We start from the raw sequence: 8,926 nt of genomic DNA, 5'->3' as shown, positions 1-8,926 counted from the left end.
GGGACTCAAATGAGTCCAGCCAGGTAGGCATCCAGCCTCTTCTTAAAGACCCCCAGGGTAGGGGCCAGCACCACTTCCCTTGGAAGTTGGTTCCAGCTCCTAGCCGCCCTAACTGTGAAGTAGTTTTTGCAGATGTCCAATCTATACCTCCTCTCCATCAAAGTGATTTGAAGTATTCAAGAGGGAAGATTCATTTAAACTATAATTCAAAAGAACAATAAGTTGCCAAAATATGAGGTTTTAATAAAGAATTTCAAATATCCTAATAGTTAAGTTAATGACTGAAACCATACAAAAGGCCAAGTAGTTGTTGCATACCAAGCTATGCCTTGTAATATGTTGGAAATAAGTTGTGCTCGTAGCTAAGTAATTAAAAGCTCTTTTCTTTTTTTTAACCTTCTTGTCCTGATCTTGGATCAGGTTACTATGCCACTAATTTATTATGTTTATCCTAAATAATTTTTCATATTTCTTTCAGTGTAAAGAAATCTGAGATCTATGAGGGTTGTTGTTTTTTTTCTTCCAGCAAAAATATCAGTATTTAAATTAGAAAGCTATGTTTGTAGTTAGACAGTGAGCTTTTCCAAACTGTGATATATTAAATGTGCATGAACTTTTTGTCTGTTTTGTTTAACTTTTTTTAGTGTTGTGAATATTGTACCCCAAATCTGTATCTAGATAAGAAGTTTTTATTTTAATCTAGACTTGCTGAAGCATCCCTTACTTTTGAATTTAATCTAATATTAGGTGCTTTTGAGAATTGTATTTTGCTGAGTGAGAAATAAATTGCAAAGGGATGTGAAGGGTAACAAGGGTTTATACAAGTATGTCGATTAGCAAGAAGAGGATCAGGGAGTGTTGGGTCCCTTACTGAATGGGGGAGGCAACCTTGTGACGGAGGATGCTGAAAAGGCTAAAATGCTCAACGCCTTATATGCCTCAGTCTTCACAGGCAAGATCAGCTCCCAGACTAATGCACAAGGCTGCACATTTTGCGGGGGGAGGTGAGCAGCCCACAGTGGTGAAAGAACTGCTTGGGGACTACTTAGAAAAGCTGGACATGTACAAGTTCATGGGGCTGGATGGGATGCACCCAGAGGGTGCTGAAGGAGTTGGCTGATGCGATTTGCAGAGTCGATCACCATCATCTTTGAAGACTGATGGTGATCAGGAGAGGTCCTGGATGATTGGAGAAGGGCAAACATAGTGTCCATTTTAAGAAAGGGAAAAAGGAGTATCCAGGGAACTACAGACCAGTTAACCTCACCTCAGTCTCTGGAAAAATCATGAAGCAGGTCCTCAAAGAATCCATTTCTGAGCCCTTGGAGGAGAAAGTGATTAAGAAGTCAGCATGGATTCACCAAGGGCAAGTTATGTCTGACCAAGGTGATTGCTTTCTATGTTGAGATGACCAGCTCTGTGGATGTGGGAAGAGCAATTGATGTGATACCTTGACTTTAGCAAGACTTTTGATACGGTCTCCCACAACGTTCTTGCAAGCAAGCTAAAAAAGTATGGGTTAGATGAATGGACTGTAAGGTGGATAGAAGACTGGCTGGAGTGTTGGGTTTAGAGTAGTAATCAGTGGCTCAATGTCTACCAGACAGCCGGTGTCAAGTAGAGTGTCTTGGGGGTCAGTCCTGGGGCTGGTTTTGTTCAATATCTTCATCACTGACCTGGAAGATTGCATAGAGTGCACCCTCATCAAGTTTGCAGATGACACCAAGCTGGGGGGAGTAGTAGATATGCTGGAGGGTAGGGCTCTAGGATTCAGATCAACCTTGACAATCTGCAACTGGAGAGTTGGACCAAAAGGAATCTCATGAGGTTCAACAAGGACAAGTGCAGAGTGCTGCACTTAGGACAGAAGTATCCCATGCACCAATACAGGCTGGGGGTTAACTAGCTGGGCAGCAGCTCTGCAGAAAAGGACCTGGGGCTTACAGTGGACAGTGTAATATGAGCCAGCCTTGTGCCCTTCTTACCAAGAAAGCTAACAGCATACTGGGCTGCATTGGTAGGTGTGTTAGCAGTAGGGCTAGATGATCTCCTGAGGCCCCTTTCAACCCTAACTTTCTATGATTCTAACAATCTTGCTAAAGTGTCTAGAAATCTTTATCTAAAAACAGATTATTGGCTTTCTCTTGATTATCATTGTTTTCCACAGTTTAGAAAATGTTAAAGCATGAAACTCAGTTGCTTAAGTGATTGGGCAGGAAGATGGAAATAAAAGCTGTTTTGAAAATGGTATCTTCTTTCTTTCCTAGCCTTAAAACCATATATACTATTATACAAGGGACTGGAGAATTACATATTTTTTATATATGATTTAAGGTCCTGTAAGTGCGTATTATGCTAAAAGGACTGCTTTCCAAGAGCTTGGGCTACAAAACAACTTTAATTGAAATACATTTTTGACAGAAGTTACCACTATGCATCTCATCTGGCATTAAATTATGCTGCCTGCACTGTCAGCTACTAATGCTAACTGGTAGGATAAAAGTTATGTTAGTTTTTGTTCCCTGTTTCATGTAGATGACCTCAGAAGGGCTGATATTCACTTGCCCTAGGCATTACTTTGTTTAAAAAAAAAAATGTAGGCAGAAATAGCGGTGAATAAAACATTCATATAACATTTGAGCAACGGGTTTTTTGTTGTTGTTGTTTTTTTTTTTAATATATGACCAAAACCTTATTACCTGTTTTGTATTATTTAGCTTACTACTGAGAAATTTAAGTGTAAATAAATTATCCTTTTTAATCAGACTGTACTTCCCATCTGAAGCATTCAAAAGTTTGCCTTCTCTAATTAAATCTAAATCTGCTGTTTTCAATAAATCTACCATAGTTGACTGACTGGCTTAATATAATGGGAAACTGAGGGTTATATTTCATAATGATGCACAGTGGACATGCAGTAAAATTCTCTGTATGAAAATAATTGTACTTTATGTACTTAGTCTAGTTCAAAATTGTTATGTATCTAGCGACTCTTCCCTAGCTATACATATCTGCTCTCCAATTTCCCAGGTAATTAAGAATAAATGGAAGAGCTTACAGTTGCACACTGCTTAGTTCTCTCTTGCTTTTAACGTGAAGCTCCGTTCCCCCACACCCACTTTTTAATATAGGGCTTCTGCCTGCCTCTGCTCATTCAATAAGCAAAGTTCTTTATAAACTAAATAAATTTTAAGTTAGGAATGAAACCCCAATTATAACTTATAGTGAGATCAAAGCATTATTGTTTTTTTTTTTAATGTAGAAAGAAGCTTTCTAAATCATTTAGTTCTCCAGTATTTTGCTATTCCTGTTCCTTTGAAAATAATCATTCTTTTTCGACACTGAAAAACCCTTATTTAGCAGCCCTTCATTGTATCTTATATAATTTCACTTTGATTCATGTTCTTATTTCCCCCCCCACACACTACTTTTTTTTTTTTTAAACCTTTATTATAAAAATAATAAAAACAAAAGGTAAAGGTACAAATATATTCATAAACTGTTAGGGGCTGGAAGGGACCTTGCGGATCATTGGGTCCAGCCCCTATGCTCTAGGCAGGAAGACAACTGAGGTCAAGTGACCCCAGCGAGGTGACTGTCCAGTCTCCTCTTCAAAACTTCCAGGGTAGGTGACTGTACCCCCTCTGGAGGAAGTTTGTTTCACAGACTAGACATGCTGACTGAAGGAGTTTTTCCTGGTATTAAGCCTGAAGCAGCCTTCCAGGAATTTTTATCCATTGGTCCTGCTCCTCCCCAGGGGTTCCCTAGTGAACAGTTGTTCACTGAGCTCCTGATGCACTCCTTAAGCTTTTCCAGGGGTCGAGTATAAAAAACTTGTCGGTGACAAGAAATGCTAAATTACCAGAAAGTGAAACCCCCTCCCCTCCATGCCCATTGTGCAGTTACAGATGTAAGACTGGCTGTCCATCTTCCACCATGTGGAGTGCCCCTCAGTGGCTCAGCATGACAAACTTCCACATTTTGTTGTGAAGTGAAGTGTCCAAATTGAGATGTGACATGCCTGGACCAAGAAGTGGAAGATCTAGAGGGCATTATCAAAGCCACCTCCTGTGAACTGGTTTCTGAGGATTTTCAGTCTTGCCATCTTGGCCTGGCCCAGCAGGAAATTGGTCAGGCAGATCATGCTTCACTTAACTGTTTGGTGTGGAATAGAGAAGATGTACACAGTCTCGGAGAAGCCCAAGTTCAGCATGCCAAAGAGGCTGCTAAGAGCAGCTGTAGCTAGGGGCTGTCCAGGTAGGCGTGGAAGCTGCTTTCTGTCTACTAAGCTGCTGTCAGGGCTTGGGGTTGTTGTACATGGTGGACTTTCAGGTCAACAAGTGCATCCACAGTGAAGGTAGTCTTCGCTTCAGCCAGAAGCTGCACAGCAAACTGGGCCCAGCTGTTCACCCAGGGCTTTGGCTGAGATCCCAGTGGAGTGAGCCGAGTTGAAGAGGTGGATTACCTTGACAGTGTGGAACTGGGCCACAAGCAGAGTTGAGGGTCAGTACCCTTTGCTTCAAAGCTAAGTTATAGACCAACAGTTTTGTAAATTGTAAGTGCCTGCTCTGTGGTCTTAGTTGGACCCTAAGCCTGCCAGGCCCAGGTGACGCTGTGGTAGAAGTGTGGTACGGTGTCCCAGTTGAGGTGATCGGGGTCCAACAGAAAAAGGTCTGGATAAAGGTTGAGATTCCCCCACCTAATGCAGGAAAGCAAAAGCCAGCTGTTGACAGAGAAAGGGTCCACCAGCGAAGAGCAGGTATTGAAGGGCTTCATGTGGAAGGCAGCCTGCCTACTTTCCATGTTTTGGCCCTGACCTGCTTCATTGGTGGGCAGGTAGGGGAGAGCCTGCTGGAGCCAGAGGTGCCTGTTTCAGCCTTCTGGAGCCTTTTAAGGAGGTTCATTCATATGTCTGTGTTGGTGCACCTGTTCCACCTGTTGCCAGCCACGTAGTAGGAAAGACTGGGTAGGTGCCAGTACCACTGCTGTAGTTGTGCCACTGCTGTAGTCAACCACCTCACCAAGGCCTTCCCAGTTCTTGGCTAGATAGGCTGGCAGCCAAATGAAGATGCCCTGGACTTGGAGACCATTGTGGCACCAGGGCATGTCTGGAGGCTAAGCACTGACCCAAGGTCTAGGAGAAACATGTCACTTAGCCCAGTTGGTATAGGCTGAGGAGGTGCACTTGTAGGCCTGTTGATGGTCATCCAGGGACTGGACTTGCTAAACGTTGTCTTCAGTAATTGCTAAACACTGTCATCTTATTTGGGGGTCCAGTAACTGGGGCTGTGGGCAGTAGGGGGATAAGGCCTGTCAGATGCTGTCACGGCTCATAGAACAGCATCTCAATAGTTAGGGCACAGCATTCTGGAGAAAGGGCAGCCCTACCAGGTGCCCCTGTATTCTGGGAACAGAGCACATGCTGTCTGTTCTTCAGGAGGCTAAAGGTGTCCTGGTACAGAAGCTGGATCATTGAGATGAAAACGGTTATAAAACCAAAGGTGAACCCAATCAAAGGCTTTTGCTTGATCCAGAGAAACAAGGCTAATGTTTGAACTGAAGGGTTCTGCAGCTGCCAGAAGTCACACACTAGAAACAGGTTTTCTTGGATGGTTCTGCAGGTACACAGTAGCTCTGTTCAGGACCTGTTCATGGCCATGACCTTTTGAGCTGGTTGGCCAGGATTCTGTGATTGGTACACAGGAGCAATACTAGTCACTAGCTCTTAATGTTTCTGAGATCCCCCTTGGACAGCAGTGTGATGACTGCTCGCCAACAGCTCACAAGTAGGATCCAAACTTTGAGGCCCTCCTACAAGATGCCCAGGACGTCCAAGCCAAGAGGGGCCAAAAGGTCTTGCAGAGTTCAATGGGTAATCTTGCAATGCCTGACTCCTCCATGGTGAGGCCATCAATGGCAGTGGTCAGTTCTGCCAAGGATACCTCCTGTTTTGAGCTTGTTAGTTTCAGACATGGAGAGTTGGAAGAGGACCTTATGCAGGTCTTGGTTGGCCTCTAGGCAGGCAGGCTCAGTTGTAAACAGCTCCCTGTAGAAACTAACAGCATGCCCTCAGATCTTGACTGGGTCCATGTGCACTTGGCATAAAGGTTATAAAATGGCCAACGATTTTTATTCTGACCACTTTTTCTCTAGGTTGAAAAAGAACATAAGGCATCAGCTTCTGTGAGTTCTTAGAAGGGGGCTCGGGTTCTTGTACCCCAAGCCACAGCCTCTTGTTTTCTCATGTTTTTCCTGGAGCTTAAGGCTCTCATACAGCCCATGGTCATTACCAGCATTCCTCAAGGTACCTTCAAGTTCCACAATGTCTTCCTCAAGGCCTTGCACACTGCGGTGGCAGTCTTGGGTTGTCTGCTATGTATATTGCTGGCAGAAAATCTTAATTTTTGCTTGCCCCATTTCCCACCACTGCTTCCAGGGGAGAAAGTTACTTCTCGAAACTGCCCAGGTCTGCGAAGCAGTTGTGGAAGTGGGCATCCGGCAGGAAACTAGCACTGAGCACCAGTAGGGTGGTTGCCTGTGAGCCAAGTCAGGGAAGTCTATTTCATACCAGACGGGGCTATGATCTAAGAGCTCTGATGGAATGATCTGGCTTCAGCAAAGCAGATACAGGTGGTGTTTGATGGGGAGCAGATCCAGGTGAGCCAGGAAAGACCATTTGTACTTGCCCACACCTGGTTATATTGCCTCATGCTAGAATAGAAATTCCATCATGCATCAGGCTTGCTGCCTGTAGGGTGGGCCTGCCGCTCTAGAATGAAGGGTAGATGGGGCTCTGGTCCATTCCTGGAGGGTGCAGTTAAAATTATTCCCCAAATGGAGTTGGTCATTGTCATCAGGACAGGCCTGCAAGAGGTCAGCCAGCAACCTGGGAAAAAAGCACCCTCTCCCACCTTTCATTGGGTGCATAGGTGTTAATTAGGATGAGGAAGCACTGCTTCAAAGTGGATCAAAGTACTAGCAGGAGACCAGGGACAACGTCCTGAGCCACCACTGAAACCAGTCTCAGTTTTTGCAAGAAGAGGATGGCAATGCCCATGGTAGAACCTGTCCCATGATAGAAGAGAGCTCTTTCTTCCCCTCCAGGCAGTGCTCCAGTCTGCCTTTCAGTCTTGTCTGTGTGCCTCTCTTGCAGCACAGTGAAATGTAACCATTTTTGGTTCAGGAACTCAGAGCTGCTCACTTTCCAGAGTTCTTGTATTCATTCCCCTTCCCCTCCCAGCCACCTTCCTGTGTCTTCCAAAACAATTTAAGTTTATCAGATGCTACTCATAACTTCAGCACGTTACCTGAAATGCACACTTATTAGAACTAGAGGGTACAATCTTCTGGTGGTGATAGAAGTTTATACAGCTCTGATTCTGTTAGTCTGTAAGGTGCACCTCTACCCTTCCTTCAGGCTAACATGGCTAACCAACTGTCTTCTGTTTTTTGTGACAGTGGTAGCAATATTTAAACATGTAGTTGAAATGCAGTTTCCATCTTGATCACCTACCTTAGTTGCTTGCAACTTTCTGGAACTAATTTATTTTGGGTTGTATTTTAATTGATCTTTAGACATTCATGTATTGGAAAGTTGCAGCAAAACTTTTAATTCTGATTTCTTTTACTTCTGTGTGTGTGAATGACTTCTTTGTTCTCTGAGCAGAATTTTCAATGTGTATCATTAGACAGTGACTGAGTCGGTTTTTGCCAAGATTGCTATTTTATATTGTTGATGAGATATAAGGAACAAACTAAGTTGAAAGGTAATTGGTTTAGCAGCTTTGAAGCTGTGATCATGGAAAGCATTTTCACACATGAACAGTTGGGGGTGGTGTATTTTAGGTTTTTTGGTGCTAGATCTGTTGCTTAGAGGCAAATAAGTTGCATATAAGCAATACAATTAACTTGTTTTTTTAATTCCATTGAAGATCATTGAAAGCTGGAAGTGTTGTGAAAACCTTCAGTGTGGCTTAGTCTTTTAAAAACCTTAATAATATATGGGGGGAAAAAGTGCTGTTTAGCCACGGCCTTTTGCAGAATACAGCAGTTAAAATAGACAGTATAGAATTTTCTACTTTCTGTTCCCATCTATGCCACTGGCAAAAAATTAAAACATCCTGTTACAATTAACCATTTATTTTGTGCCTTTGAGGTTGCAACTGTGTGGAAAGGTTGTTGAGAAGTTAGAGAAGGTCCAGTGAAAGAACAAAAAAGATAAAGACTTGGCAGGCAAGCCAAAGGAGTTGAAAAAAAATTAAGTATGTTTAGGAGATTATCTGGGGACCTGATAGCAGTCTTCAAATATCTGCAAGTCTGCCATAGCTCACCTTTTCTCCCTCACTTCAGAGAGCAGGATGTAGCGCTTGTTTGGAATTGCAGTAAATTGGGTGTCAGGAAAATTTCTTTGCTGTTAGAACAGTGATGCAGTAGAGCAGACTGCCTGGGAAAGTTACGGAGTCTCCTACATTCGAGGCTTTGAAGAAGAGGTTGGATAAGCATTGGTCAGGTGTGATTTAGAAGTAACAGCACACTCTAGGCACTGAGAGGAGCAACAGTTGGATGCCCAAGCAATTTCCATATACACATTGTTCAGAGACCATGAGGAAGTTCTGCAGCCTAGAGCACGTGGAAGTCAATGAGGACCATGTGAAGCTCTGCTTCATTCTCCTGCTGCTTAGCAACTGGGGAAATGAAAGAAGATTTAAAAGATCTGGTATGTTGTGAAGGGGGTAGAATAACAGGGAAGTTCTGGCTCTAGTTAAGAAGTGTGATGCATGGAGTTGTTTGCAGCTCCCAAGTTGCAGTGCAAATTCAAGGATGTTGGTTATCCCGTGTTTCTGGACCTTGCTGGTTCTACATGGGGCTAGGAAGAATTTTATTCTTTCTTCTTGTTAAGGGTGTCAGGTTGGGGGGGGGGGGGGGG

At 43.4% G+C, this 8,926-nt stretch overlaps 1 protein-coding gene and 1 long non-coding RNA gene across 2 annotated transcripts in view; both read left to right on the top strand.

Moving 5' to 3' along the window:
- The window catches only part of LOC109287511, a 15,292-nt gene extending 12,697 nt beyond the window's left edge, over nucleotides 1-2,595 (top strand). The window contains exon 3 of the long non-coding RNA XR_002094880.1: nucleotides 2,103-2,595. This is a non-coding gene — a long non-coding RNA (uncharacterized LOC109287511). The remainder of the gene's footprint in view (nucleotides 1-2,102) is intronic.
- The window catches only part of LOC109287510, a 55,093-nt gene that overhangs the window by 15,830 nt on the left and 30,337 nt on the right, over nucleotides 1-8,926 (top strand). The gene's annotated exons all lie outside the window — the stretch shown is intronic.

This window comes from Gavialis gangeticus, unplaced genomic scaffold (assembly GCF_001723915.1).
Source record: "Gavialis gangeticus isolate Ggan-Ray unplaced genomic scaffold, GavGan_comp1, whole genome shotgun sequence".
Lineage (NCBI taxonomy): Eukaryota > Metazoa > Chordata > Crocodylia > Gavialidae > Gavialis > Gavialis gangeticus.
The sequence above is the reverse complement of the archived record's forward strand: the minus strand, read 5'-3'. Positions and strand labels throughout refer to the sequence as shown.